Source organism: Phyllopteryx taeniolatus, chromosome 2 (genome assembly GCF_024500385.1).
Source record: "Phyllopteryx taeniolatus isolate TA_2022b chromosome 2, UOR_Ptae_1.2, whole genome shotgun sequence".
In the NCBI taxonomy this organism is placed as follows: domain Eukaryota; kingdom Metazoa; phylum Chordata; class Actinopteri; order Syngnathiformes; family Syngnathidae; genus Phyllopteryx; species Phyllopteryx taeniolatus.
In genome coordinates this window covers 9688910-9706359 of record NC_084503.1, presented here as the reverse complement: position 1 = coordinate 9706359, position 17450 = coordinate 9688910, and the positions used below count along the sequence as shown (strand labels likewise).

The window sequence follows — 17450 nt, the reverse complement described above, 5'->3', positions numbered from 1 at the left end:
GATGACTTTGCTGCTGGATAAACTGCATATGAGATGGAATAAAGCCTTCCTATCATTTTCTGTCAGTAGATACACTAGGTTTGCAGTCATTTGCACTTAGCACAACTGCTTTATGAAAAATATTTTTATTTTTTCCAAGGTCAGTACCTGACCAAAAAGGTCAAGCAGATGCTGACCATGCGGAGCATCATCTTCCACAAGTATGAAGTGGCCTATAAGCTGCACACACAAGTTTTTTGCCAGGCTTCAGAGTTGATAGAGATGGAGCTTTTAATGTGGACTTTGTGGTTTGGCCTGTATATTGGGAAAGTTCATTCATTCATTATCTTCCACTTATCTGAGGACTGTATAATTGTGGACAAAGGAGATAATGGAGTTAAGTTCCAGCCATTCATCCATTCATTCATTTTATCTGAGGTCAGGTCGGGGGGGCAGTAGCTTTAGCAGGGAAGCCCAGACTTCCCTCTCCCCAGCCACTTCATCCGGCTCTTCTGGGATGATCCCGAGGCGTTCCCATGCTAGCCGGAGACGTAGTCTCTCCAGCGTGTCCTGGGTCGTTCCCTGGTCTCCTCTCGGTGGTACATGCCTGGAACACCTCACCAGGGAGGTGTCCAGAAGGTCTCCTAATCCAGATGTCCAAGCCACCTCATCTGGCTCCTTTCAACGTGGAGGAGCAGCGGCTCTACTCTGAGCCCCTCCCAGATGACCGAGCTTCTCACCCTATCTCTAAGGGAGAGCCCGGACACCCTGCGTAGGAAACTTATTTCGGCCGCTTGTATCCGGGATCTTGTTTTGTCTTTAGGTCACGACCCACAGCTCGTGACCATAGGTGAGGGTAGGAACGTAGATCGACCAGTAAATTGAGAGCTTCACCCTCCGGCTTAGCTCCTTCTTTACCACAACGGAACGATACAAAGTCTGCATCACTGCAGACCCTGCACCGATCCGCCCTCCCTCACTCATGAATCTCAATCACGCCCTTCAAGGTCTCACTGTCATTTCCCATGTGAGCATTGAAGTCCCCCAGCAGAACGAGGACTCCCCAGTGGGAACGCTCTCACCCCCTGCAAGGACTTCAAAAAGGGTGGGTACTCTGAACTGCTGTTTGGTGCTTAGGCGCAAACAACACTCAGACCCCTATGGCCCCTCCCACAGGTGGTGAGCCCATGGGAAGGGGGACCCACGTTACCCTTTCGGGCTGTGCCCGGCCGGGCCCCATGAGTGGCCTGGAGGCCAGGCCTGCCTCCAGAGGGGGACCCCGGTGACCCACGTCCAGGCAAGGGAAAACGTCTTCCTGTATTTTTAAACATCATAGGGGTCTTTGGAGCCGTGCTCTGGTCCTTCACCTAGGACCTGTTTGCCATGGGTGACCCTGGCAGGGGCATAAAACCCCAGACAACTTGGCTCCTAGGATCACTGGGGCACACAAACCCCTCCACCACGATAATGTGACAGCTCGAGAGGATTGGGAAAGTTGTGCAACCAAAATATTAAAGCTGGGTTCCAAAAATGTACAGGTAGTAGTGGTGAAGCAGACGTTTATTCTTACGAACAATGTACCGTAATTTCTCGTGTATAATGCGCATTCCCCCCCACCCCAAAAATTGTCTAAAGTCAATAGTGCGCATTATACATGGGTATAGGGGCGAATGGAAATACTTTCACATTTTATAAATGTCAGAATCAGAATCATCTTTATTTGCCAAGTATTTCCAAAAAACACAAGGAATTTGTCTCCGGTAGTTGGAGCCGCTCTAGTACGACAACAGACAGTCAATTGACAGAGAACACTTTAGAGACATAAAGACATTGACAAAAAAAAAAAAAAAACAGTCACTGAGCAATAAAGGGTTGCTAGTTATCTGGTTTGACAATTGTGCAAAAAGATGCAGTCTTCTAGCACTTAGAGCAGTTCGAATGACTAATATTGCAATAGTCCGGTGCAATGACCATTGTGCAAAGGGCGCCGAGACTTCAAGGAGTGTATGTGGTTTAAATTGACGAGTAGTGCGATAATCTGGGACAATGTTGATTGTGCAAATGTTGCAGATACTCCTCAATCAGTGTGCAAATGGAGCAGATGCTACTCTGGCACGAGTGGCCAGTATTGGTCAACAACAGATATGCAAATAGTGCAGCGTGGCGAGACTACTACAGTGAGTGCACAAGTAATATATAATTGCCCCGACAGAAAAGTGACAACAAACTCAAGACAAAAAAAATTGCCAGCATGTTGCAATGGAATTTTAGGTTAGGTGTTTAAGAAGTTGATTGCAAGAGGGAAGAAGCTGAATGGCTGCTAGTTCTAGTTTCCATTGATCGGTAGCGCCTACCTAAGGGAAGGAGCTGGAAGTGCTGGTGACCGGGATGTGGAGGGTCCAAGAGTACCAACAACCCTTTCAGCAGTTTCTATTGTCCGTTGCAGTCTGAGTTGGTCTTTTTTGTAGTAGCACCAAACCATACTGTGATGGAAGAACACAGGACTGATTCGATGAGTGAAGCCAACTTTTGACCCCTTGAGTGACTATTTTTTAAAAAGTCAAATAGTGAGTATACAGCGGCTGAAATTATTTAACACGTCACCATTTTGCTCACTAAATATATTTTCAAAGGTGTTATTGACATGAAAATTTCACCAGATGTTGGGAGCAACCCAAGTAATCCATACATACAAAGAAAGTAGTACAAATAAGATCAGAAATTTAGTTGTGTGTAATAATTTGAAATGACACAGGGAAAATGTATTGAACATGCCAACTGGTATTATTTAATACTTTGTACAAAAGCCTTTGTTTTCAATGACAGCTTCAAAACGCCTCCTGTATGGCGATACTAGTCGCATTCATTGCTCTGGTCTGATTTTGGCCCATTCTTCCATAAAAGCAGTCTTCAAATCTTGAGGGTTCCGTGGGCTTCTTTTATGGACCTTGAATTTCAGTTCTTTACATCAATTTTCGATTGGATTCACGTCAGGTGATTGACTGGGCTGTCCGAGCAGCTTTATTTTTATTTTTTTAAACCAATTGAGAGTTTCCTTGGCAGTATGTTTTGGATCCTTATCCTGCTGAAATGTCCACCCTCCTTTCAGTTTCATAATCCTCATAGATGGCAGCAGATTTTTGTCAAGAATGTCTTCAGTACATTTGCCCATTCATCCATCCATCCATCCATCCATTTTCTGAGCCGCTTCTCCTCACTAGGGTCGCGGGCGTGCTGGAGCCTATCCCAGCTGTCATCGGGCAGGAGGCGGGGTACACCCTGAACCGGTTGCCAGCCAATCGCAGGGCACATAGGAACAAACAACCATTCGCACTCACAGTCATGCCTACGGGCAATTTAGCATCTCCAATTCATGCATGTTTTTGGGATGTGGGAGGAAACCGGAGTGCCCGGAGGAAACCCACGCAGGCACGGGGAGAACATGCAAACTCCACACAGGCGGGGCCGGGGATTGAACCCGGGTCCTCAGAACTGTGAGGCTGACGCTCTAACCAGTCGGCCACCGTGCCGCCTTTGCCCATTCATCCTTCCTTAAATAATGTGATGTTTACCAGTACCATTTGCTGAAAAGCAGCCAAACACCATCATGTTCCCAGCTCCGAACTTCACCGTTGGTATGGTGTTTTTAGGGTGATGTGCAGTGGCATTTCTCCTCCAGACGTGGTGTGCATTATGACATCCAAAGAGTTAAATTTTGCTCTCATCAGACCAGACTATATTCTCCCAGTATTTAACTGGCTGGTTCAAATTTTGTTCAACAAACTTTAAACGACATGCTTTTTTTTCAGCAATAGGGTCTTGCGTGGGGAGTGTCCATACAGGTTATGGCGGCGGAGTGCATTACTCACTGTTTTCCTTGTGACAACAGTATCTGCTAATTCCAGGTCTTTTCGAAGCTCTCCACAGGTGGTCCTTGGCTTTTGGACAACTCTTCTGATTATTCTTTGCACTTTGTCAGAAATCTTGTGAGTAGCACCTGATCGAGGCAAATTTATCGTGGTATAATTGGCTTTCCACTTACATATTATGCCCCCAATCGTGCTCACTGGAACGTTCAGAAGCTTAAACATGCGCCTGTAGCCAGTATTTATTTCAGCCACTGTAATGGTGACATGTTAAGAAGAAGAAGAAAAATCACCTTTTATTGTCATGAACATGCATGCATGTACACGAAATTTGTTCTCTGCATTTAACCCATCACAGTGACCACATACACATGTTAGTGGAGCAGGGGGCAGCTGAAGCGCCCAGGGAGCATTTCGGGGTATCAGTGTCTTGCTCAAGGACACCACAGCCGTGAGTCCAGGGGATGTTGGCGGATGGTCCGGTCTTGAACCTAGGTCCCTCACGGTGGCAGGCGATGAGCTTAACCATTGGGCCACGGTTAAATACTTATTGCACCCGCTGTACATACATGAAGGGGGAAAATGATTGAAATTGGAATATAGAATTTTTGAGAGAAAAAAAATATTTTAGAACCTTTTCGGCCAGCTGTAGTTGAGTGTGAGATAAACATTCTTCCTCAAATGGTTGGCATGCACCTGAGACTGAGGCATGTCTTCATGAATGTGGCAGTGCACTGGCAGAATCACATCTACAGACATGACAGTTGTCTCCCGTTTTGTTTTCAGAAAGCCCTCAGTCCATCCAACCTTCTATTTATTTCCTTTCGTCTGCTTTCATGAGACAGCAGCAGCAATAGTCTTCAGAGGGAAGCATGGCTCAGATTAACGTTTTAATCCAAAAGCCTGGATTATAGGTTTTGTATTTTATTCGTAGCTTCACCAGTCCAGCAGTAACTCTTTGACAGATAGTTGTCAGTCAGAGGTGTTTAAGTGTTTTTATCTATTTGTTCTGCTAAAGGGGGTCCTTGTACTGGTTATCATAGAGATATATGACAGAGTCTAGCTGCTGTTTGAGACTAATTAACTCAAGCATATTAAAGCATGCCAGCACGATTCAGCAACAGTACTTAGGCTCGTCATCATCATCATCATCTGCCCATTGGCTATTTGCCCTCATCTACCCACCCATGTGTATGCACAGTTCTGGCTGTCCTCTCTCCCCCATCACAGTCACAAAAACTGTTCTAAAAATGGCCTCTGTCCATCAGAGCTTTCTATAATATTTTGTCTGTGTTGAATATTAAACGTACATCGAACAATGTTACACTAATCAGAGAGGAAGTACGTCACACTCATAACTTATTTCATCGTCTTGCGTGCTGTCCTGGCCTCTCAAATGACAGCTACAATTTAAAGTGATCAGTGTCCAGCTTGTACAACAATTTAAATGTGCTTTCGCCTCAAAATAACAACACACAGCCATTGTCTAAACCTCTGGGAACAAAAGTGAGTACACCCCCAAGTGAAAATCCTCTTTCCCTTCCCAGTGTCATGTGCCTCATTGGTGTTACAAATAGGGATACAACAAATTTTTTTTTTTATCAGAATGCCTTAGTTAAAACACTGTGTTATCACACTTGTGAAATGTTAATTATTTTTTTGTAATATAAGGATTAGACTTTACACCGATCTAATCGGCTTGATCGGTATAGACCAATAATTAGCATTTTATGCTGATCGGCTTTGTCATAATTCGCCGATCCGATCAATGACGTCATTGATTGGCTGCGCAAAAGACATTAACTCTGCATCGCCGTTGTGTACAGTGTATTTTAATCCAAAAGCGAGTTTATTTTTAGCCTTGTTGCGTGTATTTTGATGTAGTACTGTAAATATCTCACCACCAATAGTTATTTAAAAAAAAAAAAAAAAAAAAAAAAAACTTGTCGGCGGTGTGTGACAGAACACATCTGAGACAGACAACACATAATGCCTGCATCAGACTACAAGAAAAATGTGGTCTTTCCCGATTGCACTATGTCAGACTACTGCAATAAAATCTTGAATTCCGATACCACCGCATCCCGTCTTTTACGATCACTGGGCTTTACCTCTTCAACTCAAATGCGACCCGATACACTCGTTACCATGGCGACAAAAACAACAATTGATCGCGCTGCTTGTATTAGACGAACAAAATGGGGGGAAAACGTGTGGTGGTGGTCACCTGTGCTTGGGAGAGGACTTTCATTTAAGGACTGCTTGAGGTATTTTCACATACTTTTAATACGATACGGCTCGCAAGCACGCAACAAAGCTTTATGTAGACTAGCAAGCTAGTGCTAGCACAAACGGTTGTACGTAAACATGCCGGCGTTCTGTCGAATCATGCTCTAAAGTTTCGGTGTGTGTGAAGTAATTTAATTACAATAATTTAATTACACTAAGTTAGCACCCATTATTTCTGTCATGTTGTAATATTTGTTTGACCTGACTGATTAGAATACATGACCTGACTAGAGAATACTTTTGAAGATACTCAGTATACAATACACAAGTATATACAGTAATTGAACAAGTCATTGAAATAGACACATTGCTCCATCTTGTGATCGGATCGGTGATCGGTTATGTTTTTTTTTCTTCCAACTTGATTGGTGATCGGTCCTAAAAATCCTGATCGTGTGAAGCCTAATAAGGATAAATTATTTTAATATAGTCATCCAGAGCTGCGGGAAATGCAAAGTTGTCAATATCCTTTCACCATTGTTCGTGTCATACTCTGTTGCGTGTTTTTGTTTGCAAATTAAGGACAAAAGTCTTTTTTTTTTTTTTTTAACTTTAAACCCCAACCGTGCGCACTGGAACGTTCAGAAGCTTAGATATGCGCCTGTAACCAATGCCATCGTTATGTTTGGCAACAATTATTTCGTGATGGTCTTGAGACAACTCTGCACTTACCCATCATGAGACTCACACCTTGGCAATTAGACCTTTTTGGTGGCCATCAATTAGGACTGAGCCAGCTGATATTCATTTGCACTGATAAGGGGCTGGATTGCTGTTTGATTATTGATAGATTTTAGTTGTTGTCTTGGCTTTCCATTCCTTTTTCCACCACCCTTCATGTGTTCAATACTTTTTCCCTGTCATTTCACATTATTACACACAACTTAATTTCTGATCGTATTTGTTCTACTTTCTTTGTATGTATGGACTAGTTGGGTTGTTCCCAACATCTGGTGAAAATTTCATGCCAATAGCATCTTTTGAATTGTATTTAGTGGAAAAAAAATGGTGACATGTTGTATACTTATTTCAGCTGATGTATCTCCTAGATGGTAAATGTGATTGAATATTCAAATATGTCTCCTGACTTAAATCATATTGGGGATCTGTGTGGAATCCTCAAATGGAAGGTGGAGGAACACAAGGTTTCTAACATCACTAGCTCTGTAATGAAGGAATGGAATAGCATTGCAGGCCTGAGGTTTCCAGGGGTCACTGCCCAATGGGGGTTAAAGGTAAATGAACACTTACTTAATATCTTATTATAAATAAATATATTTAAATGAAAAAAAATCATTTGCGCGGGGGCGTGGCTTTAGCGTCCTCCTTCACGCACCCTCCCCTGTCCTCAGCCACGTCCGCTTTTCCTCTGTGTAAGCAGCATGTCGGCTGGAAATGCTCATAAAAAAAAAAAGAAAAAAGTCAAGCGGAGCACTCATCACACATTTATAGATGTTGGAACACACATAAGGCGCGTCGCATTATAAGGCGCCCCGTCCATTTTGGAGAAAATTTAAGACTTTTAAGTGCGCCTTATGGTCGTGAAGATACGGTACTTCAAAACTAGTAGTAGTACAAAGAATATTTGTCTTATTCCTAGTCAGCTGGCCTAAACTCATAAAAGCACAGCCATTAACCCTTTTTTTAAATGTATGCCTTTTATGCACAATGTGAATTTAAGAACTACAAATTGTTGATTGTATAGAAAAGGAAACCAGTTTGTTGTACATTATTAAGAGTAAGGTCTTATTTTATTTTGTATTCATAATTGCTCTTTAACCAAGCAAAAATATGTTATCCAAACACTCGATTGTAGGGCTGGGGAAATTTTTTTTAATAACTCTGCTAAGTCGACTTCAAAAATAGGTCAACACAAAATTTTTGCTTCGAAGCTCTGCCGGGATCCAAAAAAATAAAAAAGTTCCGCCTGGAACCATGTTTGCGCTACCGCAACCCATGTTTCACACAGACCTTCATTGTAGACTGACATAGTGTTTGGCCATTGTTAAACTTTTTCAAAAACGACAAAGCGTCTGTAAGTGATTTTTAAGACACTGTTATATCTGTAATGTACAGATAACATAAGAATGAGTGAGCTGAGTTTTATTTATTTATTTATTTTTTATTATTATTTTTTTTATATACCTAAAATGCTTATTACTAATGCGGTAATCCTAACCACAATTGGTAACGGTTTAACATTCAGCCTTTTGCTGTCTCAAATTCTGTACACCAAATTTATACCAGACCCTTAGTACCAGCATATGCAGTTTAAGGCTTGAAATCCGTCCCTCATAAATGAGAATAAAATGTTAGTATTCAAAAAAGTTTTTTTTTGTTTGTTTTTGTGATGAATCGTGATGGGGGCAGTTATTATTCAATTATTAGATCGATCAATCAATAGGAGAATTGATTCAAAAAAGATTCGATAGTGACAGCCGTACTCGATTGTTCGATAGAATTTTCTGTAGGATACTCAAGTACTAAAATATGTTAGCTGCAGCCCTACATTCAACTCCCCCATTATATTATATACTTTTTATTGTTTATGTATTATATACTTTTTATTGTTTAATAAAAGCCTTGGTTTGGGTCCCTCTGGAATTAAGCTGCAAAAAAATTCTCCTTAAAATTAGGAAGTTGCTCCTCAAATGAAGAAATTATGGGCAAAACTGCTCCTCAAAGAGAAAAAATATTTCAAGCCTTGCAAGACAAGTCAGTGCTGGAAAATAATGCTAGCCCAAAAAAACATTGACACTTTGGGCATTAGTGAGACATTTTCACTTAGGGGTGCACTCACTTTTGTTGTCAGCGGGCTACAGAGGGGACAATGAATTTACGCTGTGATACAAGATGTACACTACCTCACATTGTAGCAAAGTGTCATTTCACTTTTGTCCCATGAAAAGATTAAAATATTCATAATGTCAGGGCTGTACAAAATTTTTGAAATACGATATTGTATATTAGCAGCTAATTTAAGTTTCTATTTTGCACTTACTGTGACTATGTATGTTGTCATAGCTAATAGATTTAGTTTCTGTTCATTTTTTAGTTTAACTATGTCAATCTGCCTGTCAAGACAACATTAAAGCTGCAAACTACTATTAGGACATCTTGCATCATCTATTCAGAGTTTAACTCGCTGTCTAGCTCAGACTAAGCACGGATAGAACACATTAACTGCTATTTTTTAATAAAAATAAGTTGTTGCTTAATTTGTCCACTGACAACCACTTAAATGACCACCTACCTCTTATATTATGTTCTGAAATTGGCTCTTACTCAGGATTTAAAGCCTGATATTCATGCACTTGTAAAGGCTGAAACATTGCATATTTAGGAGCAAAGTAAGCCTACTTCAATAAAATGCTCTGCCACCTCTGCGTTGTGAAGAATACGGTTCTGTGAAAATGAATAATCTCCTTTAGGAAAAACTTCATGAGCCTGAATATTGTAAAATACCAGTCAGCATCTTCAGTTCTAAAGAGGTTGGTTTGGTGGAACCCTTTTTACATACACTGACACAACTTGTATGTGTTTTTATGTATACATTTATTGACGAGGCAGGGGGACAACTGCACCCCCATTCTGAAAAGTACCCAATTCAGTTTGTATGGGGTGATGAGTCAGTTGAGGTTTTCAATCACTGTAATTTGTAAAGTGCATGTGTAAATGACAACAGTGATTTACAATATTGTTGAAAATTGCACTGATTTCTGTTAAGCAATTTCCGATTGCTCATATGATTTCAAATATTTTCAACAAGGATCTTGTCAAACCGCACTATTCTGAGCTTCCGTCAGTTCCGCTGGATGGCAACTCAGCACAAGAGGAATACTGTCCAATATACTACACTATACTATTCCAATCGAGTAAGGATAATGATTTTAATATTGGCCTACCAACCAACCTTAATTGGGTAGCAATTTCTTTTCTATTTACCTGTCGCAATAGGCTGCATTTCTTGTAAAAGCTACAAGTACAATCACAGACGTATTGAACAGTTTACCTTGCTTGTTGAAACGAGCAATCTGTTGAATACTGTCATTAATTAATATCTAAAAAAAGTTGCTCTCAAGATTTATGCCACTCTTCCGAACTTCAGTGATTGCCAACAAAATATATTCAAGAGATGTACATCTCGCGACACTGATGTCACCGGTCGACAAGCGCATGTGCAGAAGGGTTGGAAGTGCAGTTTGACAAAGCTGCATGACTTTGACACATGACAGAACACCGGCCCACTTGAGATCCAATGGACCATATCCCCGGCAACGCATTAAGCATTCAGTGGAAGCATTAGGTGATGTATGAGTTTCCGGTGTCCCTTTGTTTAATGCTACTGCGACACTGTCTGATGGAAAAAATAACCCCATTCGTTAAATGTGTGATAATGTTGGGTTGTGTAATGGGTATAATTCAATAGTTCGGTGGTAGTACCTTGAGGTGGAAATTTCATCGGAAGATTTTGCTTTTGAAAGACAAAGGGATAGCTGTATTAGCTAACACTGCAGTTTGCTGCCCATTATTTTCAGAAATCCAACTAGGCTTTTTATTTTAGCACATTTAACAGGTTGTTTTAAATGCTTTCATAACCCAATGTGTTTGTATCTGAGTCATACAATGACAATAAAGGCTTTCTTCGCGTTCGGTCACTGTACAGCACTTTATTACAGCTGTGTGTTTTTTAAAGTGCTCTTTGTAAACAAAGTTGAGTTGAGTGTCTCAAAGATTAAGCCATGCAAGAGGAAGTACACTCGGACCTGCGCGTGTATATATAGCGTATGTATATACTACGGTGAAACTGGGAATGGCTCATTACATCAGACATGGATCCTTTGTTTACTTCGGTGATACTTGGAAAACTGTAGCAATTATAAAGGTAATACGTCATTCACAGTAACTTTACATAATTCCAGCAGCCCGCGGCTATACTTTGAGGAGTTTGATGCTGTTATTCTGATCGCTATGCATTTGACTGGTGACCGAAAGTTACCATGGAACCATACCCCAAATGCAGAGGTGGTGCGTGCATAGTCTATTGGGGTGAATGTGGACCGCAAACTAAAATGAGTTGGACACCCCCGATATATTGTAGATCCACTGTGATCGGTAAATTGCATGTGTAAAACACTGATTCATAATATTGTTGAAATTGCACTCATTTTTCTTAAGAAAATCTCCGATTACTGATATGATTTGAAACATTTGCAACAAGATAATAATCAGTAAATTTATTTTCTTCATGTACCGTATTTTCACGACCATAATACGGTGCGTATTAAAAGGCGCAGTCTCAGTTACGGGGTCTTTTTCTGTATTTAACACGTACATAAGGCGCACCGCATTATTGGGCGGAGGCATGGTAAAACATACGCTAGCTTAAAACATACGGTACCATGCATGCATGCATGCATGCTAGCGTATGTTTTTAAAAAGGCAGCGGGAGCAAAACTGAGTTCGGTTGTACTTTATTGAAGTATTTAACAATGTACTCATGTTATTTTTTTGATCAACCCTCATCCACAAATCCATCAAAGTCCTCATGTTCTGTATCCAAAATGAACAGCTGGGCAAGTTCTCCATCAAACATGCCAGGTTCCCTCTCGTCATTGTCTGAGACAGTCTCGTTGCCGTGCGGCTCCTCAGAAATGATGCCGGCTTTTACGAAAGCTTGAACAACAGTGCAAGCATACACGTTAGCCCAAGCATCCACAAGCGCTGCCTCCTAGTCTTAGTAAAGCTGTGTTCGCCATCTGTCATCCATGGCTCCCACGCCGCTCCCAACTTCACTTTGAACGCCCTGTTTACACCGATGTCCAGCGGTTGGAGTTCCTTCATCAAGCTCCGAGTTATTGCACTCAGTCGAATGGTGACTGTAGAGACACTTCTCCCGGCTGTTCTTTGCTCATTAATTCATTGCTCGAGTTGGTCTTCCAACTCGAGCCACCTCGCCTTGTTTCCGCGGAAACTCAGCTACGTCTTCTTGACTTGGCGAAGCTCGTTTTCCTGCTTCCTCCACTTGCCAACCATGGATTCGTTGATCTTGAATTCTCTCGCGGCTGCTCGATTCTCATGTTCCTCCGCGTAACTGATAGCTTGCAGTTTAAACTGTGCTTCGTAAGCGTGTCTCTTCGTAGGTGCCATTTTCGACTGCGGTCAAGCCAGCCTCCACTCGTATAGTAGCAGTCAAGCCAGCCGCTCCTAATTTTGTTCGTATTAGGCATTACGGTAATAGGACGCCAACTCGAGGCGAAAGTCACCTTCAAAATAAAAGCTTCCCAATAATACGGACGTCAGTGCTCTTCGGTTAAGGAATGCAACCAGCAAAGTTAATTTGAATCTTGAGATACATTAAAAAATTTAGTTTTTTGATATCTTAGGATAAATAAATACTTGCATAGCGCTTTATCTACATCATCACAGTGCCCAAAGCGCTTTACAAAGCCTCACATTCACACACACGTTCATAAACCAATGGGCGACTACTGCCATGCAAGGCGCTGCCAGGCCCACTGGGAGCAAATTAGGGTTCAGTGTCTTGCCCAAGGACACTTCGACATGCGGACAGTCGTAGCAGGGATTCGAACCTGTTCTACCTACTGAGCCAAAGACACCCCAACATAATCCCATTGGTATCGCAAGACAAGTCCAGATCTGTGTGACAGACCACCAAGGACTCCACTAAAAGAGGTTTGATGAAGATCTGATATTGTATTTCAAAATAAAAGTCTCTGAAAACTGCATATTTTACTGTCATTATCACTGACTGAAAAAATCTGTAAAACAAAATACGTCCGTATTATTGCGAGGCTTTTATTTTGAAGGTGGCTTTCGCCGCGAGTTGGCGACTTATTACCGTAATGCCGAGTATGAACAAAATTAGGGGTGGCTGGCTTGACTGCTACTTTACGAGTGGAGGCTGGCTTGACCGCAGTCATTTTCGGGGGTCCTTAGCCAAACCGATGCACATACCGGAACTATATACCTACTGGGGGCGTGTCTTTAGCGTCCTCTGTCACGCGCACCCTTCCCCCTTTACGTCCGTATGCTGTCCTCAGTCACGTCCGCCTTCCTCTGTCCCAGTCAGTCAAGCGGAGCGCTAATCACACAACAACTTTTATAGATTTTGGAAGTCTGTGCACACGTAGGGCGCGCCGCATTATAAGGCGCCCAGTCCATTTTGGAGAAAATTTAAGACTTTTAAGTGCGCCTTATAGTCGTGAAAATACTGTACTTGTAATTATTTGCACCAAAAAAACGGGAACAATAGAGAATTGTCGTTATTAACATCTTATTAGGCCATGAATATGCTGGTCTGGCCCATTTGAGATCAAATTGGGGTGAATGTGGCCCCTGTATTTTGTATTTAGTTTGACACTCCTGCTTAAATGTTCCTGTGGGTTCAGGAAGACTGAAAATTCATTTACCATGGGTACTACTGCCTTAGTGTTAAGTAAGATGCTGGTACAGGGTGGCAGGTCTTGTTGGAGTTGCTTGTCTTGATATTAATTTGAAAAATGCTGGACTTTGTCCGTTTTTTATTTAAAAAAAAAAATAATAATAATAATAATAATTTAACAAATCACAACCAGGTGTCCACTACACTGCAACCAGCCAAATTACATATTTTTGTGTGCTAATGATCCTGATGGGAAAGACTGCTGGACTTCCTAAAAGTGATGAGGCCATGAGATTAGCTGAGCTATATGAGGAGGAATTTTCAAGTCTTTAGTGGAAGCTCAAGTGATTTCCTGCAAACAGGAAACTGAGTGTTTTCCTGTGGGTGCTGTGGCTGTTCTTGCTTACATCCTGCCTCAGGCTAGCAAGGAGTACAGGAACATTGATCTAAAGCATTGGAAGGGCTGTACCTCACTCTTGTCCTTCTCTAGAAGACTGAGTCTCTGATGCTAGCCAATATTCAAATATGCAAATAACTTTGGACTTATCGAACCATTTGCTTGAATGGCAGAGATGTGGGTGATGATCTTTACTGATCTGTATTCTGTTTTTCCTGATGTTTTGAATCATTCATGTGGTTCCGCTAAGAGGATGCTGGAAAGGTGAGTAATGGTCTACTTGGATAATAGGTCATTGCCCACACAGAAGTACTGGGAGCAATTATTCCTCTTACTTAATTTCTAAAGTATCTTCTAATTTGTTTATTAAGGGTTGCTTTGATATGAAAGGAATACTTAAGTTGTGGGTGTATTTGGCTTCGGGTGATTGTGATAAAAATCAATGTGTTTGTAGTGCTTTCAAGTAGAGTTTGACTTAGTTGTGGCTAGTTTTGGCTGACGCGTTTGATGCTCTTAGGATGACTTAGCTCGATTAGATCATTAATTATTATTATTATTATTTTTTAAAGGTTTTTAAGATGGATGGACACTATTTTGTGTGGGTTTCACAATTGTCACATATGCCAAGACTTTGATGACTTTCTGTAGCAAAATTATTACTCTCCTTTTTGTCACTGATGTTCCATTCACTTCAGTAGTGTGCCCAAAATGAGTAGATTAGCCTTCGAACTGTCTGAGTGAGTTTTTACCATCTGTACTGGACTGTGTATCAAGAGCCAGGGCCAGGCCACGGCAGGCTTCAACAAAGAGACCCTGTACATCATGTTTTTTCTGTATATGTGGATGTGTGTACACACTCGTGTGGTTTGATTGCTGCTCTTTGTTTCCCAGCCCCCGGCCTTGCTGGCCATAGTTCAAGCCTGACTAATGTGGAAGTATAAATACACTAGGCTGCCATTAGTTTAGGCAACATCAAATACACAGTTTTTTACTTTCTCACCTCAACGAACCTTTTCCTTTCTCCCGCTAATAATTTTCTTTTCTTTGTATAGAAATGAGACATGCATGACCTGTGTTCTTTGCTAGGGAAGTGACCTGCACTGTTCCAATGACAAAATAAATAGATGTGCTTTTAAACTGACAGATTTTGAGCTACCTCTCAGAATATCCCTCCTTTGATTGTATCACTTGTGAAGAGATCAAAATTTTGCACGTTGTTGAAGAGAAATGTTTATGAATGTAAAATATATATATTAATAAAAATACTATTTTGCTATAATTACTTTTTTTCTTTGACGTCCCTGTTGATACTCTGCGTTATGCTTAGGATGCTGATTAGCTCACATTCAATCAGACAGCGTATTAATTATCCTTTCTGATTGCACTGAATAATTACCATCATAATCGCAATGATGGTGCAAAATATAGTCTCAGTAAATATTCATACTTGTCTGAAACAGGCAGAGCCCCCTGTTTTTCAACACTGTGGCTTGAATTTAAGTTCATTTTTTCCCCCCTCATTAATGTACACACAGCACCCCATATTGACAGAAAAAACACAATTGTTGACATGTTTGCAGATTTATTAAAAAAAAGAAAAACTGAAATATCTCACAGCCACAGTATTCAAACCCTTTTCTCAGTATTGCTTTGCTGAAAAACACCACCACAGCATGATGCTGCCACCACCATGCTTCACTGTTGGGACTGTATTGGACAGGTGATGAGCAGTGCCTGGTTTTCTCCACACATACCCCTTAGAATTAAGGCCAAAATGTTCTAGCTTGGTCTCAAGAGACCAGAGAATCTTATTTCTCGCCATCTTGGAGTCCTTCAGGTGTTTTATTTTATTTTTTATTTTTTATTTTTTTTGCAAACTCCATGCGGGCTTTCATGTGTCTTGCACTGAGGAGAGGCTTCCGTCAGTCCACTCCGCCATAAAGCCGTGGCCCAATGGTTAAGATCATCGCCTGCCACAGTGGGGGACCGAGGTTCAAGACCCCCACTGGACCAGCCGCCAACATACCCCAGGCTCACGGCTGCGGTGTCCTTGAGCAAGACACTGATACCCTGAAATGCTCCCCGGGCGCTTCAGCTGCCCCCTGCTCCAGTGTGTTCCACTAACATGTGTATGTGTTCACTTTTATGGGTAAAATTCAGAGAACAAATTTCGTGTGCATGCATGCATGTTCATGACAATAAAAGGTGATTATTATTCTTCATAAAGCCCAGATTGGCGGAGGGCTGCAGTGATGGTTGACTTTCTAGAACTTACTCCCTTCTCCCGACTGCATCTCTGGAGCTCAGCCACGGTGATCTTTGGGTTCTACTTTACCTCTTTCACCAAGGCTCTTCTCCACCGATTGCTCAGTTTGGCTGGACGGCCAGCTCTTGGAAGGGTTCTGGTCGTTCCAAACGTCTTCCCTTTAAGGATTATGGAGGCCACTGTGCTCTTACGAAGCTTCAGTGCAGCAGAAATTTTGTTGTAACCTTGGCTGTATCTGTGCCTTGGCACAATTATGTCTCTGAGCTCTTCAGGCAGTTCCTTTAAATGAACCTAATGCTTCTAATTTTTTTCTGAATGTATTTAACTCCTTTATGCCATTGTGGTTGAGTAGAAATAATGTGTCACGGAGGAGTTGTGCCATATGTTAGGTTATTCTTAAGCGCGCATGTGAGTTCAGACTGAAGCAACAATACCTCTACTGGTTACAGCCAAGTATTGCACAATTGCCGAAGGACAGAAATGACCACGGAACCCCAAATGTGAGTAAAAATCTTTAGCAATGAAAGTTTCCAGCATATGATTCACTTTACTCTGAGTTGTGTGGAAGGTTTGATAAAACATGGGTGGATGGGTCGTTGGCTAGCAGAAATAGTTTCAACCATCTGTTTCTTCTGCTCCTGGCGAAAATGCAAATTTTGATTCCTTATTACTGTAATCTCGTGTATAATGCACACCCATGTATAATACGCACCCCCAAAGTTGACCCCAAAATTCTGGAAAACCCTTGTACCTATGTATAATGCATTTTTACAATGCATAATTTTGCTTCTACCCATATGATCATAACCTCCTTTCGGTGCTAAATTGAGAATATCTTTAGATTTACAGGATAACCCTAACAATCGCCAGCAGAAAATTTAGACGATCAACCCCCCTGCTTCAAGATGCCTCTGTGTCTCTTGTTCTTCCACTGATAACTCCTGAGTCAGTTGATCTACAGTATGACTCTCCATTTCTGTAAGCCCTTCTCAGCCTGGGTCATCGTCTGTGTATGTGCACCGTGGCCTTTTGGTAGCCCATCCATCCATCCATTTTCTGAGCCGCTTCTCCTCACTAGGGTCGCGGGCGTGCTGGAGCCTATCCCAGCTGTCATCGGGCAGGAGGCGGGGTACACCCTGAACTGGTTGCCAGCCAATCGCAGGGCACATAGGAACAAACAACCATTCGCACTCACAGTCATGCCTACGGGCAATTTAGAGTCTCCAATTCATGCATGTTTTTGGGATG

At 41.7% G+C, this 17450-nt stretch overlaps 1 protein-coding gene across 15 annotated transcripts in view; it reads left to right on the top strand.

Moving 5' to 3' along the window:
• tjp1a (tight junction protein 1a) overlaps positions 1-17450 on the top strand; it is a 169242-nt gene that overhangs the window by 93667 nt on the left and 58125 nt on the right. The window contains exon 1 of one of the 15 annotated variants that reach the window (XM_061759265.1): positions 13979-14200. The exons of the other annotated variants lie outside the window; for them this stretch is intronic. The gene's annotated coding sequence lies outside the window, so the exon portion shown is untranslated. Of the gene's footprint in view, positions 1-13978; positions 14201-17450 lie in introns of those variants that run through there. 15 annotated transcript variants of the gene reach the window in all.